This window comes from Talpa occidentalis, unplaced genomic scaffold (assembly GCF_014898055.3).
Source record: "Talpa occidentalis isolate TD23 unplaced genomic scaffold, MPIMG_talOcc4v2.1 talOcc4.3, whole genome shotgun sequence".
Classification (NCBI taxonomy): domain Eukaryota; kingdom Metazoa; phylum Chordata; class Mammalia; order Eulipotyphla; family Talpidae; genus Talpa; species Talpa occidentalis.
Window position 1 is genome coordinate 136,227,919 of NW_023603184.1, and position 10,291 is coordinate 136,238,209.

General features: G+C 43.6%; 1 pseudogene; it reads left to right on the top strand.

The window, feature by feature from the left end:
• The first annotated feature begins 6,939 nt into the window (after positions 1–6,939).
• LOC119256491 (U2 spliceosomal RNA) lies at positions 6,940–7,067 on the top strand (annotated as a pseudogene).
• The last annotated feature ends 3,224 nt before the right edge of the window (positions 7,068–10,291 follow it).

Consider the following 10,291-nt stretch of genomic DNA (forward strand, 5'->3'; position numbering starts at 1 on the left):
AGGCAAGTAAGGCCCAAGGACAGAGAGAATGAAGTGGGCTCCAGCATGTTAAAGCCTACACACTTGACAGCCCTGAAGGCCAAGGCCAAGTGTATACCATCCCCCAGCTGCCTCCCAACCATGATGATTTGAGATCCCCTAAAACTTCCCCTTTCCCTGGTGTTTTTTTTATTACCTAACCCAAAGACCTCCTGAGGCAAGTAAATTTCTCCATGTAGGGTGAAGTGAAGCAAAAAAATAATAAACTTTCATGATCATGTTTTAATTTTCACTTGTGCTTATGGCCAAAGGTGTTTTTTTTTTTTTTATTTTAATAATCACTGCTGGAGGGAGGGCAAGCCACATGCTGCTCACTTGTTAACTGGGGGGAGGGGAGAGAGAGAGGGCAGGAGGTGGGAAGGGGGGTTGTGAGGGAGGGAGGGAAGCAGGGAAGAGGAGGGAAAGAGAGAGAGAGAAAAAAAAAGAATCCCAGTCTGTGCTCAGCTATAAATTTCTCAGCAGCTCAGCTCTAATCCTCCCAGTTTTGAATCCCACCCTTAAAACCTTAATGATAGAGAAAGGGATAAAATATTATCTGGACTATGTTCTGTTGACAGTTTTTCCTGTGCTCATTTTAGCCATTACAAGCAATTGCGTGCGTGCATGTGTGTGTGTGTGTGTGTGTGTGTGTGTGTGTTTTAAGAGAGGACCATCAGTGTTCTATGGTATCATTTCATAATGGAGAGTGTGTAAAAGGGAAGGAATTTGAAGGAGCCAGGCTCCTTCCAGTTGGACATCAACTTGACCGTTGTTTTCAGCTCACTTTTATCTGGCAAGGTTTATGTTTGCTTTTAAATGTCAGAAAAGGTTAAGAAGTCTTTGAAATCTGCAAGAGATTTCCTAGACTTCTGGGACGGGGCACAAGTTGATTACCCCTCCCCACCTTTGAGATTGCTTCGTCTATGGAATCAAATATAAGACATAAAGATTAAAGTATTAAAGTAAATGTTCATTTGTGAATCTGAGTATTTTACTCCAGAATGAGTGAACCTAGAAATATTAAGATGCTGGATTTCTATGTTTCTCCTCTTTCCTGGGTTACATTTTCCTAAATCATGTAGATTTAAGAGAAAATATTGTCACTAGGAGAGACTTAGCATAGTTTTCACTGACCCTAGTTCAGACTCCTGCTGCTGTGGAAAGGGACTTAAGACCCCAAGTAACTAAGGAGCCTCCTTGGTCTGGCACCCTAGTGTGTTGAATAAAGACAGAAGGACTGACTGAGGCCCAAAGCCTTACAGGTCTCAGTACCTTTCCTACGTGATGAGTGCCAGCGTCCACACCACCCAGGTGTACAAAAATATATTCTTTGGGGGGTTAGCAATTACATTTATAGGATGACGTGCTGTCCTGATATGCTTTATATCAATTATTTTAAAAACGCTTCACCTTCTCCAGAGATAAGTTTGGGGGTTCACAGAGGACCAATACCCATATATGGATATCAGATCATTGTCCACATGGGTGTCTGCTGAGATGTCCTTTTAGTGACCAGTCACCTCTGGCCATCTCTCCAAGCAGGCTACTGCTGAGTCATTTCTTGCTACCCACTGGTTCAGGCCTAGGGATTCCGTCGGCTGCATTTGCAGACCTGGCTCCTGTTCTGCTGCCTCTGAGCCATTTCAAGTCAAGGAAATGCCAGTACATCGCCATCTGTGGAGACAGCAGACACTCCCTACCTGAGATCTGTCTAGGAAGCAAGGCCTCTTTCCAGTACCCACTGAAGGTAAAATACATCACTCCCTCCATTTTCCTCTCCACTTCGGCCTGGGAAAGTACTTTCTAGAGACAGGTTTCCCCAGGCAGATTGTACTGTGTTTCCTCCTGTTTCCCCACCATTGTGGACTTTAAAGACGAACATCACAAAGAGCTCTCGTATCTACCTTTGCCTCAGCCTGTCTTGACAACACTACAGTAGGTCAAAGAGAATGTGTGTGTGTGTATGTGTGTGCATATGTGGGCATATCCACATGGAATGGACAGACTAAACTACTGGAGTAAACTACTAGAGGATAAAGGTGTCAGTAAACATCCTGAAACTCCTCTGCTATGCTTATATAGAAACAAAAATGAGGTGGCTTTCAATAGTGCTGGCAGAGGAGATGACTACAGAAAGTGGTCAATTTGGAGGCCTTTGAAAACAATTAGAGAATTAATCTGAGTAACATACATGATTTGTTTCTCTGAAATTGCTCCTTCCAAGTTTTGCCACATCCACAGTTCAACATATTGGAGTAGAAATAAAGTTGGAAAGACCCTTAACTTTCTCAGCCCCAGAGGACACACTGACGTGTCTTAACCTGGAGTTGCCTCAAGGGGCCCGCCCCCAGGACTTCCCAGCTCTCTGCACCAGGCCACGTCATTGTCCCAGGAGCAAGAGGTCGTGTGCGGGCTGGGTGGTCAACATGAACAGCGGCAGGAGAAGGTGTGGTGGCGCCATGACACTAAGGAGTTGTCAGTTTTTAAACCCCAAGTCCTGCCCCAAAGCAATAGAGCAAATCTCGCAACTTGGCACCAGACAGGAAAAGGCACGAGTCAGAGTCCGCTAACAAAGCCAGGCGGTGCCAATTTCCAGCTCATCCTCGAGTCATAGCTCTCCAGGCCTCTGATCACTCAGGCTAAGCACTCCTGCCAGCCCCAGGCCTCCTTCACCCCCTTAGATCAGAACAACTCAGGAATCCTACGCATAGCATGAGAACCACAAGCCCACATTGTGGGTGAGGGCTGCAGCCAGCTCACATGTATTTTATATCTATAGGCAGAGCAAACCATTGTAAAATATTGCGCTTCCTTAAATCTAAATAGCTCAAGCCCACAACTTCATAGTCTCCCCAACTTCTTTTCTTGCCATTCCCCCTCTTCATAAGTCAAAACATTCCTGTTCTCATCTCTCATAAGATAGTTGAGGGCAGGAAGATGAAATTGAAACCTTAAGTCCTGCATTGACTTTCAGCCTCTGCGGAATGATTCCAGAAGCTTGGTACTCAGCACCTGGGAGGCCTCCACTAAATGTCTATTGACCTGAACTCACCTATGATCTCAGAAATACTCTCTTGCCAGTAACCTGCACCTCAAATGCTTATTTGCTCTAGAATATTGCCCCCATCTTTTTCTGAGGCCAAATACCATTTTTTTAAACATTGAAACTTCATAAAGCACTAGCTTATGGTTAATATCTATTAAAAGTACATCAGAACTCACCTATATAAATTCAGCACTTCTCTAACTATTTGTTAATCACAACAGCATCTTCTGTTTTTAAACATCATAGTGCATAGTGTGTAAAGTTTACCATTCATTCAGCCTGTGGCAATGTTATGGTTGAAATGCAGATTACTGGACCTGTCTCCAGAAACACAAATTTAGTGCAGTTAGAAGCAGAATCCTAGAAGCTGCATTTTAATCCCCAGTGTGTGTGTGTTTTTTTTTTAATGACAATTGTCCACTGACTGACTTTCTCTCCACAATTTAGCTAATTAGTGCTGCTGTTCTTAGTCTGTTAATACTTTGTATTAGTTTTGTTCAACATTTATACTTAGTATTTACTAAGTAAGGTCTATGAGGGAAACCATGGGAAATATTGGCTTGATGGCTTGGTCACCAGATGGGGGAGGGAGGGTAATAAAAAAAATAGAATATTTAATGCCCCTTGACTGTCCATTAAAGTACATGATTTCCAATCGTATTTGTCTCCCATAGTAAAAACTCAATGCCTTCAATCATGATTTCCAGCCCTGCAAGAAAAATTGAAGGAGCTTTTTCATTGGCTTCCTACCAGTTTTACAAACTCAATTTTGGCCAGAGTTATTCCCTTAATTGTGTGTCTTCCAAATCATACAATCCAGAGATCCATAACTGGACAGCTTGTGTAGTTCTAGGAGTTTAGCTGCTCTTCTACAATAAACATGGGGATGACCATGGCGTCACTGGTCTTGGTCTGGGCATGGCATCTGGCTCATCCACCCAGGAGCCCGATTAGACAATATGGATGGTTTCAGAATTTATTTTGCATAAAGGGAAAGAGATTTGCTTCTTTCAACAATACAGTGGAATTTCTGACCTGATTATTAGGGTTTTGATGAGTCAAACTGAGGCTGGGTTTCTGGCTTCATATAACTCCCACATTCTTTGAATTTGGGATTCCTCTAGAATGTATTAAGTTTAAATCCCACACTGACTCCAGTTTCTATATTATATTGGAGATCTGAGGAGCATAGTAAGAATCTGCTTCCCTAGTCCAAGTTTCCATTTAACTCAGAAAACAGAGCTCTTAATTTATATTTCTCTCGACAAACAATGGTTTAACTTACAGGAGAAAGGCGTCTCAGGAACTTGGACAAACTTAAGAAGAGAACTAAATTAGAGGTTAGATAAAACTCAGCCTTCCTACTTCAACCAGGTTTTGCCATCTCCAGTTACTATAAACAATTGCAATTTTGAAAATGTTAGGAGAAAAAAAAAACATTGACAATCTCCCCCAAAGGAGAAAGGAATTATAAGGCCATTTTGAGCCTCTGTACTACTCTGTGGTAATATGGTCATATAGAATTTAAACTCTAGACAAGCAAAGACACCTTGCTACTATTACACTAAGTCTTTGGAATAGGAAGTAAACATTTGTCATTTGTCATTTGTCTGGGAAGTCCCTTTATGAGATGTGTAGTGAAACCACAGAACAGTAGACAAAGTCTTCTGATTCAAGCTGGTAGACAGACCAACCTAAATCCCCCTACCATCCCACCTGCCTACAAATGAGAAAGGCAGATTTCCACAATACAAGGGAGTACCTACCTTGTACTAGGAATTCTATAGGTAAAAATGTTGAAAATAAGGTCCAGAGATAGAAACTCAAGAGCATCTTTTTGTGTTTCCTATGAAAGAGGATTTCCAAAATACAGAAACCCGAGAAGGAACACTGAAGAACCTTGAAGTGACTTCAGTGGTTGAGGTATAGTTCTGTGGTGTTCTTTCTACAAAACCAGTGTGACCATTGTCTATCCCAAGTTTCCAACTGGAGGACACTCTTTTCCTCCCTGGACAGAAATCTTCAAAGATTCCTAAAGACAAAATGGGGGCAGGTTGGAGTGATCTTTTCTCATCTGTAACTTTGGTCAAATCTGCTTACTTCTGGGTCCTTCATTTCCCATCTGCACAAACAGGAAGTCAGACTAGCCATCTGGGGCCCCTTTCAAGCAGGATGGGCTGCAGGTTTGTGGGCTCCCCTGCTTCACTACTCTTTTCTCTACCCTGGGATAAAACTTTGACTTCTCCCTCTTTGTTCTGCACTTCCATACCCAGGCCTCCATACAATCAGAGGGAGAAAACAGAATGACGAATCTGTCCTAAACAATCAGAGTTTAGTTTTTATTTGGGTCATGGCCTCCTGGTTGGGCATGTTGTTCTGTGCGTTTAAAGAAGGCCCCTGGGATTTCAGCACCAGTCCAGCTGATAGAAGAAAGGAAAGCAAAGGGAGGAGCAGATTTCCTGGAGGCCTTAAGACCCAAAGACATCTTTTCTATGAATTATGTAGCCCCAGAAAAGCTTATTTCATAGACAAAGGAGAGGTCCATTGTCCAGATCCATTAGGAGAAAAAGAAACATTGGTGGGTATTACTCCAAGAGAAAGAAATAGAGCTAAGTCTTCTGTTTAGGATATGCAAGGAGAAAAAAAATAAAACTGAGATGATGGAGATGGGAAGTATTTATCCAGCAGGCAGCCAGCCCTGGAAGTCTGGGCTAGAGGGCATAGCTTCCCTGGCCACCTTGAATTCTCCCTCAGTAAGAGACTCCAGGAGGCACCATCATGGATCTATTAGCGGAGGAGGTTGAGTCTCCGTGTCATGGGTCAGGTTACACTCAGCTATTTTAGACCATGGCAGATTGAAGTTAGAAGGAGCAGTGTAGCTCCGCCAACACATGAACAGCTACCCTGAGGCCTAATTACCAGAACCGTTGTCAGAGGTAGAAACGCAGGAACCATGGTTGACCTCCATGTCAGAGCAGTGCAGTGTTCTCTCTGCCATTTGACGTAGAAACCACTTCAACAGCCCACCCAGATTCCATCCAGTCACTCCTTGAGACCTTCCTAAGTATTGCTTTCAAGTCTGTTTCACTAGTAGGCAAGTCAATTAGAAAAGTTTCCCTTGAAGTTAAGGAACAAGTTACCTCTCTGTGACTTGTACCCACAAAGCCTAGCTCAGTCCTCTGGGGCCACACAGGAAAATAACATAATCCTCTGCCTTGTGCCAGTTCTTTGGAGCCTGATGTCACCTCCCACAAATTCCTCCATCCCTCTGCCGTAGACCAGGCATGCCTGCATCTCTCAGCCGTTCCTCCTACAGCGTGATTTCCAATCTAGTCTGGATGGTACATCTTATGACTATGGAGAATTTAATATGTTGTTTGGAGACAAAGGATCATTTTTTTCCTATTTTGATTCTGAGAGACAAGATATTTTTTTTGTGTGTGTCACTGGGCCATGGGTGCGCTGCAACCTCAGGCAGGATGCATCCTTTCTCTGAGCTCAGAGCAATCTGACAAAGCTTCAGGGGCCCCTCAGGCCCCTCCAATTTCTGCAAATTGGAGAAAGCATGAACTGGCATCTGAGCCAGGCCCATGCCCTTCAGGATTCCAGCAATGCTACCTGGAGAAAACTACAGGCACTGAGGGAGACTCAGGGGTCCTGCTGCCAGTGCTGCAACATTCAGCAAAGCTCTTCCACATGGACTAACTCTGTCTTTGGCCCTAAGTCCACACATGTCCCCCTCGGTTCTCAGCAACTCTGTCTTCTTTGAAGGCAGATTTCCATGTTAGTCCTTGACCGATTCTGTCAGAGAAGTATGAAGATTTTTATCTCCAGAACTAGGCTGTCTTGCAAGCTATGATAACTAGAGATCTAGGATCCCTTCTCAGTCTTTGGCTAAAATCAAGTGTAGTATCTGTTCTTATAGTTTAATAGCAAGAAAAAGGATAAAAATCCTATTTTTGAGTGTTCTGATCAGACAGAAGAGCCAAGGAAGCTACTCTGTTTACTACCTAGCCTGGGGCTATGTGGCATCCTTACTAAAGACCAACATGTCCCAAAGCTGAGAATAGTCCAGGGCAGGGCAGAGAGGCCTGAAATTACAAGACAGGGTATAAGCATAGCCAGGAAATTCTCAACAGCCAGAAATATTTACAAGCAGGGGGGAAAAGAAATTATCTCAGGGTCACTCCTGTTATCTTTATGTAGAATTTATACTCAGCCCCTTCCCATTGCCTGTCATGGCGCCTGGCATCTATGCGGTGCTCAATCGGCATATAGGGAATGAATGAATCCAAGCAAAACTGGGATAGTAGCTATCAGTTTACACCCTTTAGTGCAGCACCTACATTTATTAAGCACCATCAGTGTACCACACAGTGCACTAGACACTGGAGAGTTTGTAAATAAATTTGACATGAGCTCAGAGCTCAAATTCTGTGAAAGAGATAGGATATTTCCCCAAGGGGCAGTAGTGCACAATAGGACACAGTGGCCATTAAATGTAGAAAGATTATAAAGGAGGTTTAAAAAGTGCCTTCATGTGAAGTAACGCACTTCAACTTGTCTTAGTCTGTTAAAGTTGAAGTTTGATATTCCCTCCTAAATTATAAGAACTCAGACTGATTACTCAAATTAAAATTCCTAGACATGAATTTCCAAGTAGTGCTGGAAGCAGAACTTTTCCCATGGAGGGTCCTAGTTTCTGGCTCACTCTCCCCACTTCCTGGCAAGACCTCAACTGGCACTCCTCCGGACAACCCACCCTATCATAAACCCCTCCCTGGCAGCCCACCTTCTCCCTGGACTTGCAACTGGGAAACTCATACCTGACTGCAGCCAAAAGATTTCAGGAAATGGTGCTTTGGAAACACATCTTTAAAATGAAAACAGATAAAGCAGCTGGCAGTCGAGCCAAGGAAAACTCAACTCTTTTTGAAAAGCAAGCAGTTTGTTGGCACTGGAAACCTACCTGTTCTCAGTCACCACCACATCCTCTAATAAATGCTCAAATACACATGGATACGCACGTCCACACTAATGATCAGCAATTCTGCTGCAGAGCACTCCCCAGAAAATCTAAGGAAGCTTTGTCCTATTGCTCTTTGAAGGGACCCCAAGGTTGCTACAGCCCTTCAAGGTCTTAACCCACAAGGCCTGAGTCATACTCTTCCTTCTGGAGAAAACTTTATAGCTTCCTCCTCCACGGTGTAGACCATTTAAACCAAGTCAAGTGGAATTTTTGTAGGCTTTTCTAAGTTAGATGAACCTTCTAGCAATCATTATTTATAAGCCATCAGGGTTTGTTTCCAATTTAATAAAAAGAAAATACAAAGATAGGAGTTGGGACCATTCCATCCACTAGGGTGGCATTGGCATGATGACCCTCTCTTTGTGGAAGACAGCTGAAACCCTACCAAGAAGTGCCGTTTAAAATACTCCCTTGCACGCCTATAAAGCCTTCCAATTTACAAAGTGCTTCCACTTGGCTGAGATCACGCGAGCCTCATGTCAGACCTGGGGAGATGGCCAAGCTGATCATCCTCGCCACGTGCAGATGAGGAAACTGTGATGAGCAGAAGATGAGTAACTTGCTTAGCACACGTGGAGGGAAGCCACGCCAGGATAGGACTGATAGCTGCTGCAGCAAGTCCTGCCCATCTCCGCGAAGGTTCAGCATCGACATGGGCTCATGGTTGCTCATGGTGGCAGTTTCTGTCCTTAGCAGAACACTGGAGGGAGATAAAGGTCCAGCTACTCCCTTCCCTCCATGTTTTAGGAGATGCCCCAGTAGCAGTCTGGTCTTCTGGGGTTCTACTGCCACTAAGGAGCCTGTCCCTCTACAATCCTAACTCCTGATCTCTGGAACACCACATCATCACTTTGTCCTTTCCACCCTAGAGTAAGTGTAGCTTCCCACTAATCTAGGGCTTGCTTCATCCACTTGTCCTGTTAGCCACATCAGTCTTGGTATGTAGCTAGTTTCCAATATGAAGGTTCCACTCTCCACCTGCCAGGCATAGGTTTTGTTTTCCTGGAGGAATTTTTTTTTTTTTTAAATTGGCATGTATTTTTATTTATTTATTTGTTTGGTTTTTTGTTGTTGTTGTTTATTTGTTTATACATGCACTGGGTACAGTCAGAAGCGCGGGAGGGTGAGAGAATTCACCAGAGCCAGAGCGGGGAGCAGAGCAGGCAGAGGGACCAAAGTACACTGCTGAGGGGAGCAGCGGGCAGCAGGAGAGGTCTGCGTGCCATGTGGGCCCCTCCTCGGGTGGCTGGGAGCAGCCGGGGATTGAACCAGCGCCGCAGAGGCCGCGGGTAGCTTCACAACCCAGCGCTCAACCGCTGCGCCACCAGGGAGGCCCTTTCCTGGAGGAATTTTGATCAATTCAGCTACATTTTATATAAGTCTGTCTCTGCTCCTATTCAGTCTAAACTGTGAGGAACTAAAACCTGTCTATATTACCAGTTGAATGAAGAAGGTTCTTGGCTTCTACCACTAGATGATAAACTGACTAAGTAGCTCAGACAGTGGTATATGAGCAATTGTGTAAGAAGTGAGTCTCCAAGAGAAAAGACCCTTTATTTATAACATTTGACAATATGAGTGGTGTAAATATTCCCACCATTGTGAATTTAAGCTACCAACATAATGTGACTAGAAATAAACATGCAATGAGGTTGACATGGTGAGAATGTCAGAGAGGTCCAGGAGAAGAGAGGAAGCAGCTGGGAGTTAAAAAGAAGTCAGGAAGAGATGTCAATTAAGAATTTGGGAAGTGGAGTGTTAAGAGTTACAAGTGGCAGTTTCCTCCAAGAGACTTTGCGGTTTATGTGTTGGAGAATCAATTATTTGGAGATGAATTGTAGAGTTAAGGGAGCTGCCAAAGAAGGACCCAGCCATAGGTGGATTACAATGGTTTGAAGAATAGTATTGTGAGAATGATCAAAATCATCCAATCCAACATTATTTAACAGATAAGGCCATGGCCACTCATGAAGTTATTGGTATAATCGAGACTCAAAATCAGGTTTCCTGAAGACAATTCACTCATTGAATAAATATTGCTTGGAAGTGGACATCTGTTGCAAGCATTTCGACATGATCCTTATCTTCTATGGCCTTGCTATCCAGTGGAAGAAACAAGGATTAAACAGCTTGTCACAGTCCACAACCATATTTTCATGTGATAAGTGTTATGCAGAAAAAATAATGGACCTTTTGAT